The 12,800-nt window shown below is 54.9% G+C and overlaps 1 protein-coding gene across 1 annotated transcript in view; it reads right to left on the reverse strand.

Annotated features, from left to right (window-relative positions):
- The window catches only part of LMO1 (LIM domain only 1 (rhombotin 1)), a 35,978-nt gene extending 28,813 nt beyond the window's left edge, over positions 1-7,165 (reverse strand). Inside the window, exon 1 of the mRNA XM_010829298.1 lies at positions 7,107-7,165. The gene's annotated coding sequence lies outside the window, so the exon portion shown is untranslated. The remainder of the gene's footprint in view (positions 1-7,106) is intronic.
- Between the last annotated feature and the right edge of the window lie 5,635 nt (positions 7,166-12,800).

Raw genomic sequence — 12,800 nt, forward strand, 5'->3', positions numbered from 1 at the left:
TGGAATTACCATGGTAACTCAAGTAAAAAGAATCAAGCAATTCTTATTATTTCAAAATAAAATCACAGCCTGAAGCCTGGGTTTTATTACAACCACTGATAGATCGCTGGCTTGTATTTATCTGAAATATTGCTTTTCAATCAGCTGGTTTATGAATGTACACGGGCCTCTCACCAGCCCACTTACTGCCCTGTTTTGAGGCGAGGGGCTAACCAATGAATCGATTCCCGCCTGGCTGCATCTGCATGGATGTCCAGGTTTCATTCCGTTCTGGGAACCATAGAACTTCACACCCCTTCCAACTGATGGGTGGCTTTGCAGGACAGACAAAAAGCCAGAGAAGGCAGTAGGGCCTGACCTCACTGTGGTCCCCCTCCAGGCTTCCCCATGGAGGAATTGGCTAGGCTCTGATGTCGGCCCCCAACAATGGCCCCCACAGGAAGCCTCCCACACCCCCAACCCCAAGTCATCCTCTTGCTGGCTCCATCCCTCTCCCAGGAGCTCCCCCTGCAGCCCCATTACAGACCATTCCTGATTCTACTCAGGGTCACAAGTGTCCTTCTCTCCTATCCTCAAGTCTGCCAGCTGCAATGGGGAGCTGGGAGCCAGCAGAGCACAGAGAAGGAGTGCAGAGGGCCTGGGCTCAGAGCCCAGCTCTGGTCTTGTGAGTTGTGAAACCTGTACGTGGCTCTAAGTCTCTGCCCCTCCCCATATTCACACTCTTTGGAATGTGACTTTTCACCTCCTTCCTTCAAGGGTAGAACTGTTTCCCCATCTTTTGAACTGGGGCTGGCCTTGTGATTTATTTTAGCCAACAGAATACAAAGTGACAATATCCCAGAGCCAAGCCTAGGCCTCAAGAAGCCTTGTGCACATTCATTCTGGACCTGCCTCCAGCCTGGGAACAATCCAGAAAAGTCTGCTGGATGATGAGGGACATAGTCTTGTTATCCCCAGCATCCAGCTGATCAGCCATCCCCTAGGCATGAGTGAGTCTAGCCAAGGCCCAGAAAACCCCTTAGCCAAGCCCAACCTTCATTACTGACCCACAGATTCAAAAGCTAAATAGATGTTTGTTGTTTTGAGCCTCTGAGTTTTGGGGTGGTTGGTTATGCAGCAGTAACTAACTGATACGCAGGCACAGTACAAGGCTTGCTTTTAATTAAGGGTTCAGTGAAACAAGAGCTGCTGTGTAAAGACCAAGAGGCCAAAGCCAAAGAGATCATCCTGCATCTGTGTAGAGAGCACTCTCACTTCACATGGACACGAGGCTTCCAGGATTATCAAGTGTGTACATGAACATTAGGTGCCAATTAAGTGTTGCCCCCACTGTAGACATGTGAAAACCGAGGCCCAGGAAGCTGTCTGAAGTCACACAGCAGTCAGCCGAGTCTCCTGACTTATGCTAGCAGGTTGCACCTGAAGCAGTAGGCCACTCAAGAAAGCCCACTTAGGAAGGGGTAGGAGGTGGGGTTGGGGATCCAGTCTGACCCGCTAGGCCTGCACTCTGAGGCATCTGTCCCTGCACCTGGGCCAGCCCCCCTCCCCTCACCCCCCACTCTGTTATGTCAGCCACAGTAGGCTCCTGCCTTAGCCAGAACACAAAATAAACATCCTCCAACCAATGAGAGATGAGCTTGTAGCTAGTTGGGTGGATGTGACTCTGAACAGGACCTGGAATGGTCTGTAAGAAGCCTAGGCTGCCAGTAGGCTCCCTCAAGGCCAAACAAAGGGTAGTGAGGATGCACCAGGCAACGGGGACAGCATGAGCAAGGGTACAGAGGGAAATGCCAGGTGATAAAACCAGAGTGGACATATCAGTCCTGCCCAGCCTAGTGTGGCAGCAGGTATCTGGTAGAATGTCAAGGTGGCAAAGGCTGGGTCCTCTGGTACCAAAAGAAAGGTGGTAGATGGGTTGGGAGAATGATGGTGAAAGAATTAGGTCCAGAATCCCAGATGAATGCAATCCGGTGGTGTGCTGATAAATATCTCACAACTGATTCTCCAGGAAAAAAAAACCTTGATTTCCAGTGTTTGCCAATTTCTGTGGTGTTAATATTTCCACTATGGCTTGTAACAAGTTACCAATGCGATGTCCCTGAACCCAGAGTTGGGAAGGGATGTGCAAAATCAGCTTTTGCAAGTCAGCACAAGGTGACTCCACTGGTGTAGCCCTATCTAGAGTACAGACCTACCAGGAAAACTCAGGCCAGCAGCACCACGAAAAGTTCAGCCGAGGCTGGGAGGGTGGCCTGTGTGCCTCGGTGTCCTTCAGCTCCAGGCAGGGCAGGCAGGCAGCATGGGCTACAGGCCACATGTACTTCTGGGGCTTCTCTAGCCCGTGAAGGCCCAGGTCAGGTTAGCACCCATCAGCACCGACCAGGAGGACCTTCCTACATCTGAGAACACATGCCCTGCCTGTCAGTGAGGCCATGAGTAGGATGCCGAGACACATGGTCTTGGTTAAGCTCATATTCCTCCTTATCAGAGATTTCTACCATCCAGCCTTGTCACACTTTGGGTACAGGCACAGGCATGGAAGCCAAGATGGAACACAGAAAGATGCTAAAGCTCTGGGCTCTAACTCCCTATGTAATTCTGGGCAACGTTGAGTTTCAACTCTGCCACTATAAATGGAAGGGCTTACAAAGAGTGATTCTGGAGGCTTCTTCCCATGGTGCTACCTGACTGTAAGGACCTGAACAGTGGTGAGTAGTGAGTTCGCCTTGCCTCCTGGACAGTGGTGAGGGATGGCCATGATGGGTAAACCAGAGAAAAGGGAGGATGAGGGCCCAGCACCAGGCAACAAACAAAGCACTGATCTGGGCACAGGACTATTTCGGATCAGCCTGTGGTTTTGCAGATAGCACTGTTACTTCACAATGCATGAAGCTTCCTGGTTTATAATGTGTGTACATGGACATTATCTGAGCTAATCCTGAAAACAATCCTGCCAGTTAGATGTGCTTGTTCTCACCATAGAGATGAGAAGGTAGAGAGGCAAAACCACCTCAACGCTGGGTTGGCACAGAACACAGAACTACAGTGGACATATCAGACCTACGTAGCTCAGCACAATAGTAGATGTGGCAGCAAGTCCCATAGTACCTGCCACACTGGGGTATCAGGTCCTTTTTTCTACCTTCATCCCTAGCTTCTTCCAAACTTCATAATATGCCTGATCAGGGGTTTCTGGGAGGTCGTCTGGCCCCTGGAACTGGACCTGAACAACAGTTTTGGCCTCCTGGCTACATGGGGACAGCTGTGCCCTTTGTGGGATGTAGCTCTGGAGGGGGTCCACATTGGCTAAGGACCCCAAGCTGGCTTGGGTCACTTTCATCAGCCAACCAGCTCTGTCTTCTGTTCAGAGAAGGCCCAGCCAAGACCACTCTTCAGCTTCAGCAGCCTTGCCTGTGCCAGCAGTCCAGCTGTGCTGAGGCTAAACCTCACGTCTCTTCCGATCATAGAGGGTCGGCCGCCAATGCTCGCTGGCAATCATCCATCTGTTCCAAGGGGGAGAGACCAAAATAGACCTCCTCTTGGTCCTACTCTCAGTTGGGGCTTTTTGAGCGGTTCCTTAAATGGAAGCAGGTGGGGCAGCCACCCCATCTGACTCTGGGACTTGGAGCTGGGTGGGAAATCAATTCTCAGGAGGGATGAGAAGCAGGCCCCAGCTCTAGGAAAATGCACATTTCCATGTGCTAAAAGCATCGTTGTGGGACATGCAAGAGCGACAGGGGCAGTTCCTACGGCCACAGAGGCCAAGTGAGTGGCCAGGCCAGGGCCGAGCCCCGGCACGCAAAGGGTGAAGCTTTTAGGCGAGCAGCGGCCAGTGATCTCAGCTTTCCCCAGTCCTAATGCTCCTGAAAGGCTCTCTCCCACTCCCTGTAATTGGGCATCAGTAGTTAATGCAGTATTGACTGCATTACACGCTCCCGTGCCTCCCTCACTAATGCCAATTACATCACCTTGTACAGTCACCGGCTTGCTTAGCCAATAGCCGTTAAAAGCAATCCAAATCATGAATCATATGGGAAACTTTTAGCAAGACACTGCCATCCAAGGAGACAATTTACAGTTGAGTTAATCTGGGTACATTAGCGAGACATGGATTCCGGACGACAGACCAATTTATGTTGTTTCCCTGTCCCTCCACCCCGCCCCCTCATCCCAAGTTCTCCGCATGGGCAGATGAATGGAAGAGCAGGGAACAGACAGAAGCACCTGCTTCTTACCCTGGGCTCTGGGAGGGGGTTGGGGAAAGCCATCCTTATAGGCTCCCTGCCTCGCTGTGTTTGGGCAGGAAGGGGACATAGCTGTACATGCTCAGATTTTGTGATGCTTCATTCCCCTGCATGAGGAAATGGCTGCAGCCCAGGCCAGACTGGTGGGTGCATATGGAGACCCTTCTCTTCCAGGCACACGGCAGGTGCCAGGCCTGGTCCCCACCATGCCAGCCTCACAAGGCCTTTACCAGCCCTCAACAGAGAGCAGTGTCCAGTGGGCTCCACCCTCCTGCGGATGGGTTGGGGTCTGCACTACGGAACAGCATCAGGGCCCACTCCCTCCTGCCTTTCCTCCAGGACCAGGGAGGTCCTGGCCACACTCTGCTGGGAGAGGCCCCTAGGACCCTCTGTGGTCCAGAGCATGACGGGATATTCTAGGAGGTCCTGCCAGTCAGTAGCCAAGTGTAGCTGAGAGCTTGCCCCCATGGATCAACCAAGTCTGCTGTGGAAGCTGTGCTCATAGTGGTCATTAACAATTGAAGATGCACTGTCTGGTCCTCCTCAGCCCAGCTCGAATCTCCTTAGGTCTTTTTAACTTATTAAAAATGCCCTAGGAATTAAGTCAGTTCCACTGCCTGCCTGTGTTTCCTGCAGTCGCCCCGGCCCTCCTGCTGGGCCTATGCAGAGGCAGTTTACACCCAGACCTGCCCTTCTGCAGCACACACGTGGGGCCACCCTTCGGGGGTGACTTCAGCATGCTCTCCTTCCCATTCCTTCAAAACCTGAGGCTCTCCCTGTTTTGGGGGCTGCCTGGACCCTCTGCTGCCTGCTCGTGCTCTAGGGCCATTTCTCCAACAGGCTGAGAGCTAATCTGACTCTTCAGGGTTCAGGGCTATAGCTCCCCTTGGACCACAAACCTCCCCGGAAAGCCCACTGCCTGTGCCAGTCCAAGCACAGGTGCCAGGGGGAGAAGGGTGGTTTCTCCAGGAAAGTTGGAGCTGGGCTCCCTTTGCTGACAGGCAGGCCCCACGGCACGTAGAAAGGCAGGACCCTGAGTTCCAGTAAAGTGGAGCTGGCTAGGCCAAGAGCAAGCATCCAAATGAAAGCAATTAATCTTGAAACCCGAAGTTTAACCGTTTGCAAAACAGATCTTTCCTCTCTGTGGTGGCCCTTCACTGCTCGACCTAATGGATTACTTTATTAATAATGCACTGTGCTTAAAAGCAAAAAAAAAAAAAATTTTTTTTTTCTGACGATTCAATACTTCAGAAAGTCTCTTAAACCCGTTGCTGCGGCAAAGCGATTGATATTTTATTATCTTTCAGAAGTGCAACATGAAAGCCCTGCAGCCCAGCAGAGCAAGAGCTTTGGTCCTCGGCAGCTGGCGGACCTGACTTCAACCAGAGGAGCCTGGGCCTCTTCCCACAAGATGCTGTCAGGTGGAGAAAAGGCGTTGGGGGTGGTTAATAGGAGCCCGAGTTCCCCGCTGCAGCCAGACAAAGGGTGCAGTCCACAGCCGGGAGGAACATACTCCTTGGGGGCCCTGGGGAGCAGTACTGCCACCCAGCCCAGATGGCCACCTGCTGGGAGAGCATTAAGTGTAAGGAAGGAATTAGGCAGCAGGTTTGGGGGTGGGGGTGAGGATGTGAATGGGTCTAGAGCCTTTCTCCCTCCACCTAGCTGAAGGTACCACCTTCAGGGTTTCCTGGAACCAGGAGATGCTAGACTCCAACAGGGAATGGAGGGTGGATTTATGAGCAAAAAGGCTGCTTTTGAAAGACAGATCTAGGCTGAGCAGGACATGAATCAAATGACTCCTCAGGACTTGAGCCAGTCTTCTTCCTTGTGCTGTGAGGGGTCCCAGAGCTCAGTGATCTCAGCACTACTGGGCACCACATCGTTAAGACTGGACAGGCTGGGGGACCTTAGGGCAGAGTCAGCTCTTCTTTACAGGTCTGGGGAACACTAAGGGAAACACATATACCAGGGGGGTAGGCAGGAGACTGGCTGAAATGACCTCCAGAGAACCATTTCCATTTAGGGCTCATCTAGAAACCTTTAGTACACAGAGCCAAGGCATTCTGGGGTGCCTGCAGAGTACAAGACCCGAGGTGCTGGTGGCGGTGTTATCTTGTCAGCTGGAGGCCCGTCTTCCTGCCTGAGGCCACCTGTGTACAGGGCCTGGGTCTTCTGGATTTCTGGCTTGGGCCTAGGGAGTCAATACCAAACAATCTGGGTTGAAGACATACCCCAATTTCCACATGCTGCCCATGGTGGGAGCACCTCCAAACACCAAGGAAGGACCTGCCTGCACTGGCTCCTCACTTTACCAAGAGGAAAAGTGAGGTCTCAAGATGGGCATGACTGGTCCAAGATAACACGGGGAGTTGATGAGAAAGGAGCTAAAGCGAGGACTCCTTCCTCCTTGTCTGGCCTCACCCCAGACCTCTTCTCCTTTCCAATCAGTACACGCCTGCACCAGCCCAGCCCTCTACTGGCCCACCTGGGGCTCCAGGGGAGGGCCCATAAAAAAGAACAGCACACAGGAAGTGGGTGTCCCACCCTAGCCAAACCCCGGCAAACGGATTCTTTTGGCCAGAGCATTTAGTCCTCCTCCCTCTCTTTCTACCCACATGCCCAGAAATGGGCTGACCGGCCACAGAGCTCCCCGACATGCCACCCCCGGGCCAGATATTTTAAATGGCCCTTCCTGCCTGAGGTCTCAGTGGGTGGAAGGGAGGCTAGGGGCATCGGCACACAGTGGCAGCAAAGGGAACATCCTGTGTGACCTTAAGTCACTTAACTTCAGATTTCCACCAAGTGACCATGTCAGGAACACCACCGACCTGGAGGGCAGAGGGCACAGACCTTCATACTCACTGGGAGAGGTCAGCTGATGTCACTCTAAGAGGATTCCCGACTGACTCACAGAAAACCCCTCTTCTCAGGTCCTCACCAGCAGTACAATGCAGGTGGGGCTTGGGTGCTAACAATTAGATTCATGTCTCCCGACAACACTAACCCACCAGGTAACCCTCACCTCCAGAGGAGAAGGGCATGGGCCGGGGCCAGGGAAGGGCCACTCTCCCGACCCCGAGGGCTGCCCCTGGGTCACAAGACACCCACTGGTTTTACCCTTAAGAGGGCTGGGTTCTCCGACCTCTCCTGCACATACCAGGACAATTACTGCGGGACAGTCGCAGTCAGGAAGGCTTTGGGTGTGTGAGACCCCCTACTAGTGGCTTCTAGCCACCGCGGGGCCCCGCTCTTCTGACCTCTCAGGCGCAGTGAAGCTCTTGATCAAGGTAGGTCCTGGCGCCTCCGGCACGCGTGCTACTGGCCGGGAGCGGGACACTTTCTTCCTCTGGGCCAAACTCCTGCCTCCGAGCTCAAGAGCCCTCAGGGAGACAGTGGGCAGCACAGGAGGCGTCCCTTTATCTCACCGAGCTTTCGGGCAGCCGTGTCCCCGAGGGTCCGGCCGGCTTTCCCCCTGGCCTGCCGGGCACCCCGGTGGCCACCTTCTTTCTGCGCGCCAGTGGCCCGCAAGCTCTGGAGTCCGATTTCCCGAAGCCACTGATTTGCTCGGCGCTCTGCGACTCTCGGGTTACGCGTGCGGCGCGAGGGTGATGGCTGCGGTGAGAGGAGCAGCCGCAAAGACGAAACGTTCTACGCGAACTGCCGCTGCGCCGAGATCCGAGGGCAGCCGGAGCCTCCACGCGGCCCCGCAGAGCATCACACGGCCGGAGCACAGCTCGCCCGCCCGCGGTCCGGTTCGGCCTGGCCCGGCCCCGGGGGCGGGCAGCCCAGAGGTCCCTTGCCTCCCCACCCTAGTCCCAAGCCCCCTGGGGACCGCCAGCCCAGCACAGCCCGGCGTGTGCGCGCCCGTGTCCCGGCGTGTGTGTTCCCGCGCGCCACGGCGGGGGCGCAGGGGCGCGGGGGCGTTGGGACCCCCGCCCGCCACCTACCGTCCTCCTTGTCCAGCACCATCATCTCGGGCGCTCCGTGTCCAGCCGCAGCTCGACTCGGCCGGGAGAAGGGCGCCGATTCCGGGCGCGCTTCGGCGGGGCGGCCGGTCCTCCGGCAGCGAGCGGACTCTAATTACCCGCTTGTCCGGCTCTTAACCTAGATTGCACTCAGCTAGAATTACATTCAGGAGTGAAGCACTTCGCAGATACAAAAGCAGTCTCACCTACTTTTGTGCCTCAGAATTGCAAGGAACTACGAACTGCAATTTGGAGAGGGAGAGGGAGAGGGAGAGAGAAGGGGGAAGAGAGGATCAGAGCCGTTTCTTTGATTCTCACCTTCTAAATGGCTCAATTTGCCCAGTATAATCTGTCTTAATGTAATTGCATTTGATAGCTCATAACCCTGGCTCTGGCAACGACACAGCTTTCAGCCTCATAAAGTGTTTTCCCCTCGGATTTAATCTGAATCTCAATCTAAAATTATATTCAAAGAGATGGGGGAATCTCGGCGGCCGTCTCCCGCTGCCTTTCTCCCTCAATGTATGAGGTTTGCACTCCTGCTACTGAATAAATGCACACATTTCCCGAGGCCCCCCTCCCTCCCGAGTTAATGGGGAGTGGAGACGCGCGGCTGCCCGGCTCCGCAGCGCCACCTGGAGGCCTCTAGGCCTCAACTCGGCGCGTGGCTTTGCTCAGGACCCAGGGTCCTCATTCCCAAACACTGTCTGGTAGGCCACTCCTGTCTGTCAGTCCCCTCAGCCTTGATTTTGGCCCCCTCCCACGGGGGCACTCTTTCTCTGACCACGTACCCTCCCTTGCTACCTCCTCTCTCCGGGGTTCCTGGTTGCTTCCTGGATTGTTTGGCAAAGTTAACCCTCTGCAGGGCACAGATTTTCCCACTGTTGAGTCTTCCATCACCACCCTTACCCCAGCAGCCCCTCAGAAGAGCATCTTGATTTCACAGAGAATGAGATCCTGTCTCAGCTTCTATCTGAGCAAGCACAGCATGGCCTTGAAGGTTATTATTTTCATTCCACAACTATTTATTGAGCACATATTATGCACCAAGCTCTATTCTAAGGCACTGGGGATACAGCAGTGAAAACGGATTCCTACTATTACAGAGGTGCTGATTTTTGCTTGTAACGCAGGAGGCAGGAAGGGATACAGTGTTCATCTCCTCTCCCTCCGAACCCTGCTTCTCTCTGAGCACCTTGGGGCTGGTGCCCAGGCTGCCTTCTCCAGGAAGGCCACTCTTCAATATCAAGGGCTTTTTTTTTTTTCTCTTGACAGTACAGAGTTCCAGGATGGGATGGAAATCTTAACATGTGCCAGAGGCTCATCCCCCACAGTCACTTCCAAGGATTAGATCCAGGCAAGGAGAAGGAAACTGTAGTCCTTGGAGGGGCAAAGGGCCATCACGACTTCATCTCGTCTCTGCCTATTACCAGTAGGGGACTTTTGCAAGTCATTTTCTCTCCCTAGGGCCTCAGTTTCCCTGTCTGTGAAGCAGAAGACAGCTCTGCTATCTCCAAATTTGCTCTGGGGATCAGATGAGACATTGCATATGAATGTGCTTTGTAAACTGTAGCACCCCAGACAATGGTGGAGTGGGGAGGCAGTGGGTACAGAGATTTGAAGGCCAGGTCATGCCCCTTAAGCCCTAGGGGGCCCCAATGTGGGGTGCTTGATGGGAGGGGGAAGGGGAGAAGGGATGGTGCTGCAGCCCATCCTCCTCTACCCTAGGCAGGAAAGTCAAGCTTTGAGAAAACAGAAGAGAGGCTGCTTCTAATGAGATGCTTCATCCGCAGCTCAGAGGGTTTCGCTTTCCCCTTCATCTTGAATACTTAATCCTAATAGTCCTTGAGTATATTTGATGTTAAATATATCATTTTGCTCAGACTCACCATCCCTCAGGACTGCGAGCTTGATCTCTCCCCTGCCACTGCAGCTCAGCTGTACCCTGAGGGTCTGAGGGAGGCTTTGGCACTGCCGCCGCCGGCACATTTAGTGCCAGCCCCTCACCCCAGCCTGAGTTGGGGGCCTGACAGCACAGCAAGCACTGGACCCGGCAGGCTGGCAAGGGGGAGCTTCTTTCTGTAGACAGCTCTTTGCTACCTGGAGGTGTTCACTCTACAAGGGCTGTGGCCTTACTCCTGGCCTCTGGGACTGCCTCTCCTCACTCTCAGGGTCTGGCCCTGACCCACAAACCCGAACTTGATTAGCTGGAGCCACTTTCTCACTCTCAGGTGTGTGCTTGGGACTCTGTCCCAACATCAGCTCTCCCCAGCTCCCAAGGTGCCCAATTAGCAGCCACACAGTTAGCAGCATCTCTTTCGGGAGTCAGGGGCCTTGCAGCCCAACCCAGGGACTGGGGCAGGCCTGGGTTACAGAACAAAAGACTGTAGAAGAGGCTGGGGTGTGAGCAGGGAGTTGGTGCTGTGTGTGAAGGGCTAGCTGCCTTTGCCCACAGGCAGCTCCCTCTGCAGCCCCAGTGATGAGCACTGAGCTGCCACACTCATCTGGAGAAGGGCCTCCACAGAGGCCTTCTGGTGGACAGAGCTACCCAGCAACCTTTGGACGCTTTGGGTGACTTGAGCTCCCACCCAGGAAGGGGCCTGCTGGGCTGACAAACCCAGGCAGGAGCCTGGCTCCTCCAGCAGCCTGCCTCTCAGCTTATGGGTAACTGTTGGGCAGGGAGGTAACTCCTGTGCCCATGCTCACTCCCACCCAAGCTGCCTTCAGGTCCAGGGGCACGCCCACAACACGGGGGTGGAATTCTCGTATCCCCTGGGGCTGGGGGCGGGGGTCTGCACCTGACACATTCCACAGGTGATGAGCATGTACTCTCACTGTGAGACTGCCAAGAGTGCTCCAAAATGCCCTTGAAATGCCTCTGGGGACAGCAGAGGGAGGCCTTTTGCTCAGCCCCCTAGGTTACGGTGAGCAGAAAGGGGGTGAGCCTGGCTGCTTTACAAAGTTTTGGGCAGGTCCTAGCAGTTTGTCATTGCATCTGGCAGTAAAGTCCCGATGAAGGATTCCTGCACTGGGGTTGTGGGGGAGGGGGCTGAAGACTTGATGCCCGGGGGGCCCAGCAGACCAGATATTCCAGAACTCCTCAGTGAGGCTTGTCACATGTGCCTTGGCCTGAGGGCCTGCCTCCAGCTCCAAGATGGAGTTACAAGCCAGCCTCACAGGTGACACTCAAAAGGGGTATTTGGAGTGACAAAGGCCCATTCCCAGTGGCCGCCACAGTTGAAGGGACAGAGTGACTCTACAGACTTTGCGTACCATCAGGATGGCTGCTGGCCAAGTTCAGGTGCCCTGCCCTGCCCAGCCCCCGACTCCCACAAAGCAGCCCATGCATAGGGATTTGCAACCAACTAGAGTGGCAAAGTACACAGTTGGCAAACTTTTCCTCTTTCGGTTTCTGGAAGCCTAGGACAGGCCTTCCAGGAAGCTGCCGTTATAACTTGTTGGGTTTTGTGAGGGCCTATGCAGAATCTACACTCCAGAAAACAAGTCTCCCCGCCCCTTCAATGAAGGCCAACCCACCCCTGCACAACAGCCCAGAGAAGGTTGTGGATATAGGCTGTCGACCAGATGTCCTAGTTTGCCCCAGTTCTCTGGACTGAGGGGCTTCCAGATCCTGGGACTGTCAGTGATAAAACAGGGATGGTCCTGGGCAAACCAGGATAGTTAATCACCCTACTGGGAGGTGGCATGGTGGGAAAAGGGACTAGCGGGGCCAGAGAGAAAGGCCAGGCACCCAGACCCCTCCCTGCAGACCAGCAGCTGCCTCCCAACCCCCAATTTCCCAGCCTCCTGCCTCAGGGCTTCATCTCCCGGGCACCAGAGAACTGCCCTAGCAACCGGGGATGCTCCATGGACCAGCAGAGCTGTGAGTTCTCCTAAGAGACTGGCATTTACAATGGGAAGGGTGTGAGCTGGACCCAGGGGTGGTTAGATTTTCTGAGTCAAGCTTCCTTATGCAACTAGGGTTGGGGTGGGTAAGTAAAGGGTCTTTAAGAAAAAGAATAGGGAGATTTACTAAACAAAATTACAACGGAAGGGCTCTGAAGCTTAAAAACTCATTCCATCAATGTGAATCCGCCTCTGCTATCTTGGATATACAGCCCGTCCACATGCCCTAACCGGCAGTGCACCTCCCAACACTCTGGGCTGGGGGAACTGATCGGCCAGAGTCCTCCCCAACCCGGCCAGGTGTGAAGCCATGTCACCCATCCCGCAGCTATGACGTTCCAGACCTGAGGGACCCCAGGGCGGTGCTGGTTGGACGGCACCCTCACCCCGGGGTTTTCTGGGCATCCTCCTGGGGGAGCCTTTCCGCAGCGGTGCAGAAGCGGGAACATGCAGATACCAGTGGGGAGGCAGAGAGACTGGGGTCAGTGGGCACTGCGGGGAAGCCCACGGCGCGGATCGGAGAGGCGCTCCTTTGCCCGCGAGGCGGCAAGAGCCACTGAGAAAGTTCCCTGCCCGAGCGTGCAGGGCTGCCGGGCTTGGCTGGCCCGTGTGACTTCCTAATCCGGCTGAGGAGCCTCGGGCTGAGCCCGGCACTCCGATACGCACCCGCGCGCACCTCCACCGC

The sequence above is a fragment of the Bison bison genome, unplaced genomic scaffold, assembly GCF_000754665.1.
Source record: "Bison bison bison isolate TAMUID 2011002044 unplaced genomic scaffold, Bison_UMD1.0 scf7180017864503, whole genome shotgun sequence".
NCBI classification, from domain to species: domain Eukaryota; kingdom Metazoa; phylum Chordata; class Mammalia; order Artiodactyla; family Bovidae; genus Bison; species Bison bison.